Genomic DNA, 14403 nt, shown 5'->3' on the forward strand with positions numbered 1-14403 from the left:
CCTTTGAAAAGTTAGAAGCAGAAGGTGCAGACTTCCTTCCTGAGGTCGAATCTCTATAGAACATCCTAGAGGATGAAACAACATTTGCCTCACCCTTCTTCCTCTTCTTACTTTTTAGTAAAGATGGACCTGCTCTGAATCTAACACTCGTGGCGTGATGGTCTTTTTCTGAATCTCTACTGCTAACAGCGTGGTAGCTGAAATGTCAACATCATCTATTGATACTTCTGAGGTATGTGTTCATGTCTCATTCCACAAGCCTTGCGGTCATCCCTCTATTATGGTTATTATTCTGTAGTCGCAATCTCTCTGCGATGACCGCATTCGCTTGCAACTTCTATGCGATGGACGCATGCGGTCGATGGCCACAACATCCATGCGATGGACGCATGCGGTAGATGGGTGCAACATCCATGCATTGAGTGTATGCGATCGCACATGCGATCGTCTCTACGATAGCCTGGCTCCCGCATATGCAACCGATTTCTGTGGTTGGTACAAAAATAAACAATTGAACACATAATAACGTATAATAGTGGATTAGCCGAGATTCTTAATGCCGATGGATGCAAACTCAATTACTCATGAATTCCTAACATAATCGCCACATATTCTACTTAACAACCCTCATAATTCTAAATAAAAAGCCTATAATGATGTGCATTTCTGCCCGTCATCACACCCCCAAACTTAGAATCATGCCTTTCCTCAAACATGCTTTATACTCAAGAAATTCACAATTCACCCTCAGGCTTTCCTTTGCAATGACCAGCCTTTCAGAATATGATTTACTCATACCTCTAACCATGGCCGCAACACTCTCCACCATTTTGGCTACTTCTTCAAAAAGATCTTTTCTAAGCTTAAATCTGGCAAGCCTTTGCTCAAAAACTTTTTACTCATTCCTTTCAACTTTGCATTCAGCTTTTAAGAATGCGTTCGCTCAAAAAAATTCAAAGCTTTGCGGTTTTATTATCAGAATGCAGCGTTGAACCTAGTTACGCTCTTCGTTTTGGCTTGCCCCCATATGTGTCATGCGGACAGCCAACTTCGGTTGCGTGCCATATTTAACTCAACTCTTGTCTTGCTTAATTTGGCTGCGCCAGACAGAGGAGTTGCACTTATGCATTGGTTTTGGCTACTTACTTTTGTTTTGGCTTGCCCCCACGTGTGTCATGCAGACATTCAACTACGGGTAAGTGCCTTTCACAACTTAACTCTTATCAGCATGGGTTTCCCCATTGCACTGACAGTGGAGTTGTTATTCCCGAATTTTTTTTTGGAGGATAACATCGCAATGTAATGAACGCATTTATCCGGGATCGCTGCCACCCAAAAACTTAGAGGTTGGCAGCGCTCTAACCACAAAGCTAAAGACAAACTCAACAAGAATGCGGTAACAAATATTTAAACAGAGGTTTGCATGTAATAAAACTACTTTCAAATTTTGAAGAAACTATTAAAAGTAAGATGGGCCTTGCGATACTTAATTAGTGGATGTAGCAAATTATACGTACCATCATAGATGCATCGCAAAGGAAAGCAATTGGACAAAGAGAATTTCAAAAGGATAATGCCTAAAGAATAACAAGAAAAGAACCTTACGTAGACTAACGCTTGCGACCATGCTTTAGACTTCATGCAATCGAAGCCATGCGTTGAATGATGGGGAGGATTCTTCCGTTGCAGTTGCGCCCAAGGAGAATTATTGTCGCACCTACAAGGAGCAAATGCACCACATCCAAGAAAGCAACCGCACATCCAAAATAACAATAAAAATAAGCTAAACTAGAAAAGCAAGGTAAATATAGAGTAGAAGACGTCCCTGAAGAAATTGGAGTGATGTCACCGCAAGGAGTCTTCCATGCAGAAGATTGCTCTCAACTGCTTAGTTCAGGAAGCTCGCCCTGACCATTAGAACTTTCATAAATTGTTGGGCACATGTTGTCCACCATGTGCTTAGAATTATCTTCAGCTCATGCAACTGATTGCCCTTCTATCTTGGGTTCAATATTGGCTTTCGGCGCATCGCCTACACTTCAATATTGGTTGCAACTCAGTCGCATAAGCTACAATATTCCCAAGGTAAAAAGGTTGCCTGCGAAAACACAAAACTCAACAGACACTTAGCTACCAAGTCCCCAGCAACGGCGCCAAAAACTTGGTGACGAAAATTTAGTGCACGTAATATTGTGCGATGCATGTCTTAGGTTATGCGTTGATTCTCATGCGTTGATCTCATATGCAATGGCCATGCATTCTTGTCACAAGTTTTCTTGTGCTCTCGCCAAGTATAACGAGAATGCAAGTTTCTCGGGTGATCCGAGGTCGAACTCAGGGACTTGTAGCTAAATGGTATGCGGTGATGTGTATGTGGCGAATAAAATAAAAGAATGATGAGGGTGGTAAGCTATGCACTACTCCTACTCCTAACTAACAGACAAAGTAGTGGAAGTATGAATGAGAGGTAGACACACGGCAACTGTTGACGCGTAGTAAAATGCATGAAAAAATAGATAAAATGGTGAGGATGTCTTCATCGCAACCCTAAGCTGGACTGCAAGGGCAACCTCAACCAACGCAAACCTATGCGATCATGCTATACACACTCAACGCAAATGCACGTGATGTGTAATAGCAAATGGAACTTATTCCTAAGTCTCCATTCTTGCTTATGTGATCTTAATCTAGCTCTCTCAAGTCTTAAGTTCTTTCTTTAGACTCTCTCTCGAGTAGCTCTAAAGGGGTGATGGTCGCATGCATAAGACAAGGTAATCGCATAAGCCTGGCTGACGTAAGATTATTCTATCTCTAGTGAACACTTGCTTACAATACTTAATGCGACCAACCACTTACCCTCCCGGGCAGTTAGTTGTTGCTGATTTTACTCATAGACAAGCATTGTGTCCGCTTATAGACAAGCGTTGTTACAGCTTCACACTAAGCAAATAAGGTTTTCTCACAACACTCACGCAACGCACACGTCCCAGTGGTTTGCTACATGCTTCATATTTCTATGCCGCATGATTAAGTATGCAATACTCTAACAATCTTACTTAGTGATGCAATGAAAGTAAAGGATGCTAAGTAAATGAAGATGGAGATGGAGTCAAAGAAAAATATAGAAATGCATTGATCACAAAATGTATTAATTCCTTAAGCCAAAATGTAATACAATACAAGGAAAGAAGAGAAATGGAGGGCCAACTGCAAGCAATATCTTGCTTCCAGCAAATGTGTGTTAAGGCTGCCGGTGGTGCCATGGATGGGTGGTGGAGCAGACTCTCTCGAGCTCTAACTCTAGTGAAGGCTCCGGTTGTCACTCGGAATGATTGAAAGGGATGAAGAACACTCAAACTATCTTCTCACGCTTTGGTCTGGATCACAAGGATCAGCCCTAAGGCAAGGAGCCTTAGGTGAAAAACCTTGGATGGTTTGAAATTCTGCTCATCGGCTTTTATTTATAGAGCATGATCACCGATAGCATTTATGGACATGCTCTGAATCTAACACTCACGGCGTGATGGTCCTTTTCTGAATCTCTGCTGCTAATGGCGTGGTAGGTGAAATGTCAACATCATCTATTGATACTCCTGAGGTATGCGTTCATGTCGCATTCCACCAACCTTGCGGTCATCCCTCTATTATGGTTATTATTCTGTAGCCGCAATCTCTCTGTGATGACTGATAACGGGTAGAAATGTACATTATCATAGTGCTAAGTTCTTAAACAATGTTGGATTGCATTGATAAAATATGTTAATTTGCATCCATTAAGCATCAATTTCATAATATTGCGGTCGCATGCATTCAACACATTAGAATAGTTGATTTTTGTGCAGAATATGCATTAACGCAATGCAAGAATTGCGATCATAGGAAATCATTGGTCGAGCGCAACTTCACCGCAAGGTTTTGCGATGATTGTGTTTGCAAACATTCGCCTGAGAAGGATCACCACCACTTGGTCAGCGCAACATGGTGGGCGCATCTGGGTTAAAGGTTAATTAAGCGTGATGGGACAAAAAGCTTATGACAGTCAAATCCGAATTAAATTGACAGTCGATAACGGTCATAAAGTACATTCAACTTTTCGGTGACAATTATTCAACGTATCAGTCAGGAATTAAAGTCGTCCCATCTGTACAACCATGAGAAAGAAGCCGCCTTTCACCATGGATGCTCAATAAATACTAAGGGCAGCCTTCAGAAAAAGGGTTGACGAATTAATCAGTTCACGAGTTCAGCTATTTTTTGTTCTACAAGTTCGCAGTTTCTTTCATTTTAAGGCAGAGCAAGAGAAGAGTGGTGACGCCAGAGATCGCTCAGGGCAACTCGAGAGAGAACCTTGGGGCGAAGAAGCAGAGAGTGGGCCGACTCTCGCGAGAGCGAAATTATCTTTTGAGCACGAGTAGAAATCAGTGTAAAAGCTTGGGCAGCAAGAGATTGCTTCCAAGCCCTTTATTCTATAATTGCATTGTTATTTTGTACTTCATCTTCATATTTATACAATGGAAGTTCTATTTCTACATCTGTTCACTCTCTTAGCACGCATAAGTAGCTAAACTAGTCGAATGGGTTGAGGAAAACTAAGTTAACACTTCCTAGGATGTGTGTCAAGGTTGTCGGTGGTGCCATGGATGGGTGGTGGAGCAGACTTTCTCGAGCTCTAACTCCAGTGAAGGCTCCGGTCGTCACTCAGAATGATTGAAGGGGATGAAGAACTCTCAAGCTATCTTCTCAAGCTTTGGTCTAGATCACAAGGATCCGCCCTAAGGCGGGGAGCCTCAAGTGAATAACCTTGGATGGTTTGAAATTCTGCTCATCGGCTTCTATTTATAAAGCTTGATCGCCGACAACATTTATGGACCTACTCTAAATCTGACACTAGCGATGCGATGGTCCTTTTCTAAATCTCTGCTGCTAACAGCGTGGTAGGTGAAATGTCAACATCATCTATTGATACTTGATAACTTGTAGAAATACAAATTATTTATGCTGTTTTATTTAGATATTGCGGCAAAAAGAAGGGAAAGTTGCATCGATAGTATAAGAATTGGCTGAGAAATACGAAAATTATAAAATGTCGTGAACGCATCCACTAACCCCATTGCGATGGCGAAATAGAATGTTCTAGTCTCTGTTTTGCAGGAAATAGGTCACCACATGCGTTAATGGCTCAAAGACAAAATGTACAACGCATCTACATCGCATGCGCTAATCGATCAAGAACGAAGAAATGATCAATGCAATGACGGCGCATGTGACGATCGATCATGAACTCTAGCGATCAACACATTTTAACCGCATGCGATAATCAAAACAACAACACCACATGCAGCGGTCGATCGAAGATGTGAAGAGCAACGCATTCGTGGAAGATTATGACAAGTGTACAGCTTTTTGTTGTACAATTCTGACAGATTGATCATGGAGCAGAGAGGAATTTTCCATTATGCCATACAGGAATTATCAGACTTAATCAGTGGGACCACCAATTCAAATAGCCAAGGTCTTGTCTATAAATAGCTTCCTTGAATTCGTTGCAAAGGAGGCTGGTCTGAAGAGACTTTACAGAGAAAATCTGGGAGAACGACGAGACAAGGCTGAAAAGTGAGTCTCCGAGCAAGGAATTCTTCCGATTCTCGAAGTTAAAGCTCTGTACAAGAGGTCACTTCCTACTAGGAAAGCAAGCCTGAAAAGGAAGCTTTCCTCTCCACTTCAACCAAACGTCAGCAAGCAAAAAGTCTCCGATCGGGATCTGTGTCAAGACGTGACACGCTTTCCGTATTTGTTTCTATTCTTTCAATTCATCTTCTGTGTTCATCTTCTTTAATCCTTCATTCACAATCATATATAAAACGCTTATCTTTAGAATTAAATGCTTTTATCGTCATCATTATCATCTCTCTGTCCCTTTCCATACATTTATCATCCATTTTCTCCATGATGTGTTCTAAATCCCCTGGGTAAAAAGGAAGAATTAAGCGAGTGAGTTAATCTGTGTTAAGGTATCGACTAAGTTTAGCTAAAGCATGCTCGACAGCATCTTCACTTGTGAGAGCAGAAGTGAAGATGTTATTCCGCCTATCGAGAGAGGGTTGGAAGAATGCGTTAACTAAACCGAGAAGTATTTCTAGAGATGGAAACAACCTTGCATTCATTACGTTTATCTCTGTTTCATCATAGACGTATGGGAACACGACCGATCACTGAAAGGTGTAAGCCAAGGGAAAGCGGAACCTTAGTTGTGTCCTTAACGAGATTGACAAACTTGTGATATTCTTACTCTCTACTCATTCTCTTTCTGCCTCATTTACAAGATTTGCAATCACATTCATTAGATTCTTTTGTACAACTTCATAGCCAGTTCTCAACCTTGTATCATAGTAGTTTAGACATTTATTGTATCAACGCATTTTATTTTATCAACGCATTTTACTTTCAACACAATTTACATTTCCGCATAAACCAAATTCTTTATTCTTTATTATAACCAGTCACATATACCACATTAGTATCACATCTAACGACAACAATCCCCATGTTCAACCTCGAATCATTCTGATAAAATTGCGTTGGAATTATACTTGGTCTCAACGCAAGGAAACTTGTGACACGTACTACATCATCACATACTACGAAGCATATTATCATCAACGCATACACTTAGAACGTAGTATCACAAAATATCTTTATCGAAAAATACTTGAGCGCATAGCACATCATTACATTCATTCATCAACACAATAGATAAAGATAGATCCATTTTTACCGTTACAAGTTTATGGCAACATGAGCTTGTATCATTCATTCTTCCATCAGTATTGTGCATAAGCGATGCAATAACATAGCAACACAACAACATATCCATATTTATATCCTCACAAGTTTATGGTGTCGTTGCCGGGGGTTGGTAACGGTTAGTGTTGAATACTTTGTGGTATTTTGTAGGATAGATCTCTGCTGTACTGTCTGTTCATCACGAAGAGCAGGCTGACGGTTTATGAGTACTGAAATTGATCCAGAATTGAAAGCTGACCCAGAGATCAAGCGTACTTTTCGTGCAAGGGCACGCCAAAACTGAATTAGGCGAAGAAGAGAACATATTGGCTAATAATGAGAGGCCCGAAGGAAATCAAGGGGCGAATCGGCCAGCACAAGATCCCGTTTTTCTTGCTGCATACCGCAACATCCCTATGAGGAACTATGCAGCACCGAATTTATACGACTTCTCGCCCGGTATTTCAAGACCAATGGTTGAGGAGAATGCACGTTTTGAAATTAAGTCGGTCATGCTTCAGATGATCCAAAATGTGGGACAGTTTGAAGGGATGCAAGGTGAAGACCCGCATGCTCATTTGACCAGCTTCGTAGAAATGTGCAACACATTCTTTATACCTGGTGTGACTTCTGAAGGAATTAGACTGTACCTCTTCCCATACACACTGAGGGATGAGGCAAAGAGGTGGGCTCATTCGTTGGAGCCAAACGAAATCATTTCATGGGACCAGTTGGTGGAGCGGTTCATGAAGAAATTCTTCCCTCCAGCCATCAACGCAAGGAGACGGAGGGATGTGCTGAATTTCGAGCAGATGGAAAATTAGACTCTAAGCACCGCTTGGGTGCGTTTCAGAAGATTGGTAAAGAATTGTCCGCATATCGGGATTCCCAATTGCGTTATAATGGAGACCTTTATAATGGCTTGAACAGATCAACACAAGTTGTTGCTGACGCCTCCGCAGCGGGAGGATTTATGGATAAGACATACATTGAAGCCAAGGACATCCTTGATCGCATTTCGCGAAACACGGATGATTGGGTGGACGACGGGTATGGGGGAAGAGGCCCCGAGAGAAGAACTGAAAATGCCATTGTACCAGCGGATACAATGACAACCATGGCCGCACAAATAGCCGCAATGACCAAGGTACCCTCTCTCAAGGTGCAGGGCAACCTAATGCACTGGCACAAGTGGCAGCAATCAGCTGTGTACAATGCGGAAGGGGTCATGCTGCAGAGATGTGCCCATCAAACTCGCAATCAGTGTTTTCCATCCAAAGCAACCCTTACAGCAACACTTACAATCTAGGTTGGCGGAATCACCCTAACTTCGGTTGGGGAGGTAACAATGACCAAGGAGGCCAGAGGAATCATCAGAACAATAATTCAGGGAATTGAGGAAATCCTCCATCTTTTCATCAAAATCAGAATCAGAGTCATCAACGACAACCGCATAACCAACCTTCCACATCAAACATCTCTACACAATCATCATCCTTGGAAGCCCTGCTAAAACAATACATTAAGAAAAATGATGCAGTCATGCAGTCGCAGGCGTCTTCGATAAGGAACTTGGAGGTCCAAGTAGGGCAATTGACAGCCGAGCTTCACAATCGAACACCAAGAACGCTGCCAAGTAATTCAGAAGCCCCGAGATCTCATGGGAAGGAACAATGTCCTTGATGACATTGTGTAGGCAAGTCTGACCGCCTGCAGGGATGCAGATTACGATAATCTTGAGGAATTTGTCTTTCAATCAGCATCCCTAACATCTATCTTTAATCGATTTCTCTATCGCTTTCCTTTACCAGTTTCTTCATTGCGTTATTTACTGCTTTCTTGAGATAGTCTTTACTGCTTTCCGAAATTAATTTTACTTTAATTCAAGTTGCATTAATTTTCTGCATAGTTCAATTTGTTTACTCTTCTACCTTAGCTTTGCGTTGTTCCAAATTGCTGTGAATGATTGAATAAAAAGAAAATGAACACCGCAAAGTCTTATTAACTTGTGTTGTTGATGAAACAAAAATATAAAAAAAATAAAAATAAATAAATAATATATATATATATAATAAATATCTGGTACGCATTGCGATGACGGGTGTGTCTTGCGCTGATAAGATACACTTTGCGTCCATCTTTCTCAAATGCATTGCGCTGAGGGGCATGTTGCGCGCGTATGTATTTTGCGCCCGTCCTTAGCAAAAACACACTATGTCGAGGTACCGTTGCGCTAGTAGAAATATTGTGCGCCCATCCTCCAGAAATGTGCTGAGTTGAGGGGTATGTTGCACTAATGCATGTGTTGTTGCCCATCCTCCGCAAATATGCATTTGCGGTAATGGATGCATTACGTTAATCTTTAACTTTGCGCCCGTCCGAATAAAATACAAAAGAAAAAATCTTTTTGCGGAGAGAGTAGTCTATTTGTTTAAGCTTCCAAGGAAATGATGACTTAGCAGACGAAAGGACGTCCTTTTCTGCTATGTCATAAATGCGAGGAGCGCGGCGGGCAGGCTTTTTGAGAATCTCGAAGCCTGCCACACGGAGTTTATGTTGGGCCCATCAAGGCCCAACCTATAAATTCCCCCCTCCTTCATCTGAGGAAGTTTATTTGAGTCTTTAGCTAAAAGAAAACCCTAAGAAATTCTCTGCATACCAAACCTTCAAAATTTCCTTCCTTAAACCAAAAAAATTTTCCAACTCTTCCACTCACTGAAACCATGGCCGAGCAATCCTTACATTTATCTTCCCTACCTTCATCATCTTCCCTAGCCCCTGTCACTGCACGGGAGGCGGCATTCCTCTCTACCAGCCACCGCCTCGCCACCCAGCCCAAGCCTATTCAAAGAATCGTCGAAAAACCGCGGCGAAAACCCTCTGTAGACAAACCACTCCCGATCCGAGAGGGGCCGAGCACGGAGAGTACCCCACTTCCATTACCGTCATCGAAAAGTGAGAAGAAAATAAGAGATGACAAAGAAGTATTTGGGAGCATCTTAAGAGAGGGGGTGCTACCCAAAGCTGGAGTTGTGAATCAGCCCCTGCCTTCGAAGGAGAAGATGGCAAAAGCCTCATGGAGAAGCACCCTGGCTGTTATGGATCCTAAGGAGACTGTTCCAACAAACTCCTATGAGGGACCCATCAGGGGGTCGTTTTGGAGGAGGTGGGAGCGAAGAAACTGCCAGAAACGACTGAAGGGAAGAAGAAAAGAAAAGGCAAGGAGGAACAGGTAGAAAAAGATGAAGAGGTCCGACCAAATAAGGAGGAGAAAGAAAAGAAGTCGAGTGAAAAGAGGCAGCGCAGGCGAGAAGAAAAGCGCGAAGAAAAGAGAAAGAGGGCAGAAAGCCCAGATGTCGATGGAGAATCCACCACCGCAAGGGTGGAAGAGGGGGTGTCACCGCAAGAAAAAGAATCAGCGCAACCTCAAGTGTCATCAACACATATCAGGACGGTTGCGACTGAAGACAAAGAAGATCCAAACATTACCCCTCTAATGCTGTGTCGCAAAGAGAATGTGCCGCAAGGGTCAACAAGTGACCCATAATTTTTACAACGCATAGCAAAGGAGAAAGAGAAGAGAAAAAGAGAAGAAGAGGAGAAACAAGAAAAGATGTTATGAGCGTGCCAAATCATCACATCAGGCAATCTGGCAAGAAAACTCCACGATGAGAAGGTGCAATGTAACAACACAATATCCGCAGAAGAAGAAAGAAGAAGGTTCGAGGATGAGCAGTGCATATTGCTTGCCTTGAAATAGTTTGAAAAAGAGATGAGAGAAGACGAAGAAGAAGAAAAGAAGAAAAAAGAGGAGAAGGAAAAACGGCACAAGGCCAATGTGCAGCACATAAGAGAGAATAAAAGAAAAGAAGTTGCGGAGTGGAAAAGGGAACAAGAAGATCAGTGCAAGGAATGGGAACGCAAACAAAGACAATAGTCCCACCTTGCGTTGGCTTAAGATAAGGGCAAAACAAAAGTTGGAAGCAGCGAGCTTGCGTCTAAGAGGCGCTCATCAACAAAGAAGGAAAATGATGACATGATGATGGAGATGGGTTTCTTTCCTATGTCAATGCCATTACCAGATTTGATTACAAGTGTTGTGCTGGAGCATGGGTGGGAGACTTTCTGCCAATGCCCATCCATCATAATTCCTATGGTAGTGAGGGCCTTTTACCATGGCGAACTCCATGACACCAAAGATGTAGTGATCATGAAAGGGTGGAGAGTGTCATTCAACACAAGGGACATCAACGAATTATATAAGATGAAGGGCATCACGGATGCACTGGGTAACAAAATAATTGATGATCCCGATGAAGTACATATGGAGGATGCGTTGAGAGTATTAACACAACCGAGCACTCAGTGGTCGGTATCTTTGAAAGGCATTAAGACCCTTGCATCCAACAAACTACTTCCTGAGGCGCGTCTTTGGGTTTACTTGGTGAAACGGCGACTCATCCCAACATCGCATGATAAAAGGGTTTCAAGGGATCGAGTGATGGCCACATATTGTATAGCGCGTGGCATTTCGATTGACGTAGGCCAGCTGATTGTGAAGCAAATTCGAGGCTTTGTAGGCCATGTGAGAGGCCAATACTTCTTTCCATGGACGATTTCGAGCTTATGCCAGAAATCCACGATCTCATTCATGCGAAGATCTTGAGAATGCTTTTCAAGGACTCTCCTCACTGCCCCAAGCTTCCACCCAAACGACCCCTCATTGATTTGAATGCGCCGCAATAGCCCAAGCCAAAGAAGCAGCGCAAAAATGAGAAGGGGAAGGAAAAGTCCAAGACCAATCAAGACAAGACCAAATACCCTTAGACCCCTAACCTTTAATCATTCGCCCTCCAAGCCCTCCAATGGAACCCTTTCCCCCCCTTCTGGAACACTTTACCAATCTTCTTCTTGCTCCCGATTCAACCACCACATCCCCAGCAACATTTTCCCCCCATCCATCACCACCACATTTTTCTCCTCCACCGCCGCATGTTGACGACCCACACGATTTGGGAGAAGGAACTTCTGCTCAACCTCAAACCGTTGCTGGTGAAACATCGCAGGCGCACCCCACCATCGTAACCCTTGCTGCTGAACTAGCAGAGATGCGGTCCCTTCTCTTTCAATAACAAATCTTCTTCTGCTAGAAAATAACGGAGCTACAAGAGAGCAACACAGAGTTACAATGCAGTCGTGCGATGATGCGGCAGATGATGATTAATATTCAACGCAATATCTTCACCATCCACTTGAATCAAAGACAGATCGGAGCGCAACCATGAATACTTCAACTTCTTGACAACATATTTACATGGTCCCATGGTGCCTCCTCATCTACAGCAACCTCTACATTTTGAAGAAGCGCATCAAATTCCTCCGCAAAATCCTCCTCCAGAGCCCTCGCTGCAACTCTAAATTTGAAGGTATGCCACCTTCTCCGCAATTCTGCAATTTTTCGTTTGTGGCCATTCTTTCTTTCGTTCATTAATTTTTTTTTTTATGTATAGAATCTATACCTTGATTTTTTGTACATGCTTAAATTTTGTGTTGTAATGATTGTAATTCTTTGTATACTTAGTTAAATTTTTTACAACCGAGTAATGGTTCTTTCCATATGCGTTAGCCTCTTTACTTATCATCCTTTGTCAATTATTGCATTAATTCGTGTCTTTTATTTTATGTTGTTAATTGTGCTGCCATGATGAGCAATATGCATACCCTTAGCAATATTTCTTATACTTTGTACTTTCTGACTAATACTTAGATAATTCATCGCAATAGCTCTGCTTTACCTTTTCTATTTCAAGACTTTGATCAAACTTTCTTTTCAAAACTTTGACTAATTTTTTTGTCCTTTCTATCCAAAACAACGCAATGAGGACCTTGCGCATCTCTAAATTTGAGGGTGGGAAAGGTCTGAGCAGATGCGATCAAGAGGATGTGGTCATTATCAGGCAAATGTCAGCATAAAGGAAAAATCCCAACCTGATAAGAGTTAAGTCGTGAAAGGAACCTACTCATAGTTTGATGTTCGCATGTCACCCATGGGAGCAAGCCAGAACGAAGGTAGGTTTCCAGGATCGACACAATATGAAAAGAAAAAAAGAGAGAAAATAAGAATAAAAGAGACAACTCCTCTGACCAACAAAAGTAAAACTTGGCTGAGGATCAAGAGTTGAAGTTGAGATTGGTACACAACCGTAGTTGGATGCTCGCATGACACCCATGGGAGCAAGCCAAAACGAAGGATGTAACCATGATCAACAGTCTCTAATAAGATAACGCAAACCAGGCCACCGCATAAAGACGCACCTAGTTGTTTTTGCAAGAAGAGGTAAACATTCTTCTCAAAACAAGAAGGGAATTTTTGAGTAGAGGTCTATTGTAGATGAGAATAAAGTAGAGCATGCGATGAAATGTTAAAGGATAGAAGGAATTTGCATTGTTGAGAAATTTTGTAGAGGTGGAGCATTCGGAGCAGCCAATCGACGCAAAGTTAAGATAGGAATTGAGCAGAATTTCCTTAGTTGAAGATATGCTTGAGGACAAGCATGTATCTAAATTTAAGGACAAGCAACACAACAACATATCCATATTTATATCCTTACAAGTTTATGGCACCATTGCCGGGGATTGGTAGGTGAAATGTCAACATCATCTATTCATACTCCCGAGATATGTGTTCATGTCCCATTCCACCAACCTTGCGGTCATCCCTCTATTATGGTTATTATTCTGTAGCCGCAATCTCTCTGCGATGACTGCATTTTCTTGACTGTCGCAACTTCTATACGATGGATGCATGTGGTCGATGGCTGCAACATCCATGCGATGGATGCATGATGTAGATGGGTGCAACATCCATGCGTCAAGCATATGCGATCACGCATGCGATCATCTCTATGATAGCCTGGCTCCCGCGTATGCGATCGATTTCTACGATTGCTACAAAAATAAATAATTGAATGCATAATAACGCATAATAGTGGGTTAGTCGAGATTCTTAATGCCGATGGACGAAAACTCATTTTCTCATGAATTCCTAAAATAATCGTCGCATATTCTACTTAACAACCCTCATAATTCTAAATAAAAGACCTATAATGACGTGGATATCTGCCTGTCATCAGTTGCACATGTAAGTTTTCCTAGTAAAACACAAGTATAAATCTCACTAGGTTTCCTGGTAAGTCCAGGGTCAAACACAAGGACTACTGAGTTACTATGTGACAGTAAAATTGATTCCTTTGCAGTGGCAAAAACAAATAAGTTGGTTGGAGTTTTGTTTAAGTATAAATCCTATATGACGGGTGCGAGTAAAGAGTTGATGAAATCGAGAATACAATGAGTATGCGATGAACGAGTTGAGAAGGGATTTAGCTAACACTTCCTAAGATTGTGTACAAGTTATACGATCATGCTACACACACACAACAACATGTCATCTCTCAATGCAAATGCCATAGTTTCTATTTCTAGGACACGTGCGATGTATACGATAATGTCGATAGGACTTATGTCTAAGCCTCTATTCTTGTCTATGCGATGATGAATGATACACATATACACAAGGTGACCGCATATTATCATATCCTATTTCTAAGGTGCATGTGATGC

This window comes from Benincasa hispida, chromosome 8 (genome assembly GCF_027475165.1).
Source record: "Benincasa hispida cultivar pf3 chromosome 8, pf3_genome.v1.1, whole genome shotgun sequence".
In the NCBI taxonomy this organism is placed as follows: Eukaryota; Viridiplantae; Streptophyta; class Magnoliopsida; order Cucurbitales; family Cucurbitaceae; genus Benincasa; species Benincasa hispida.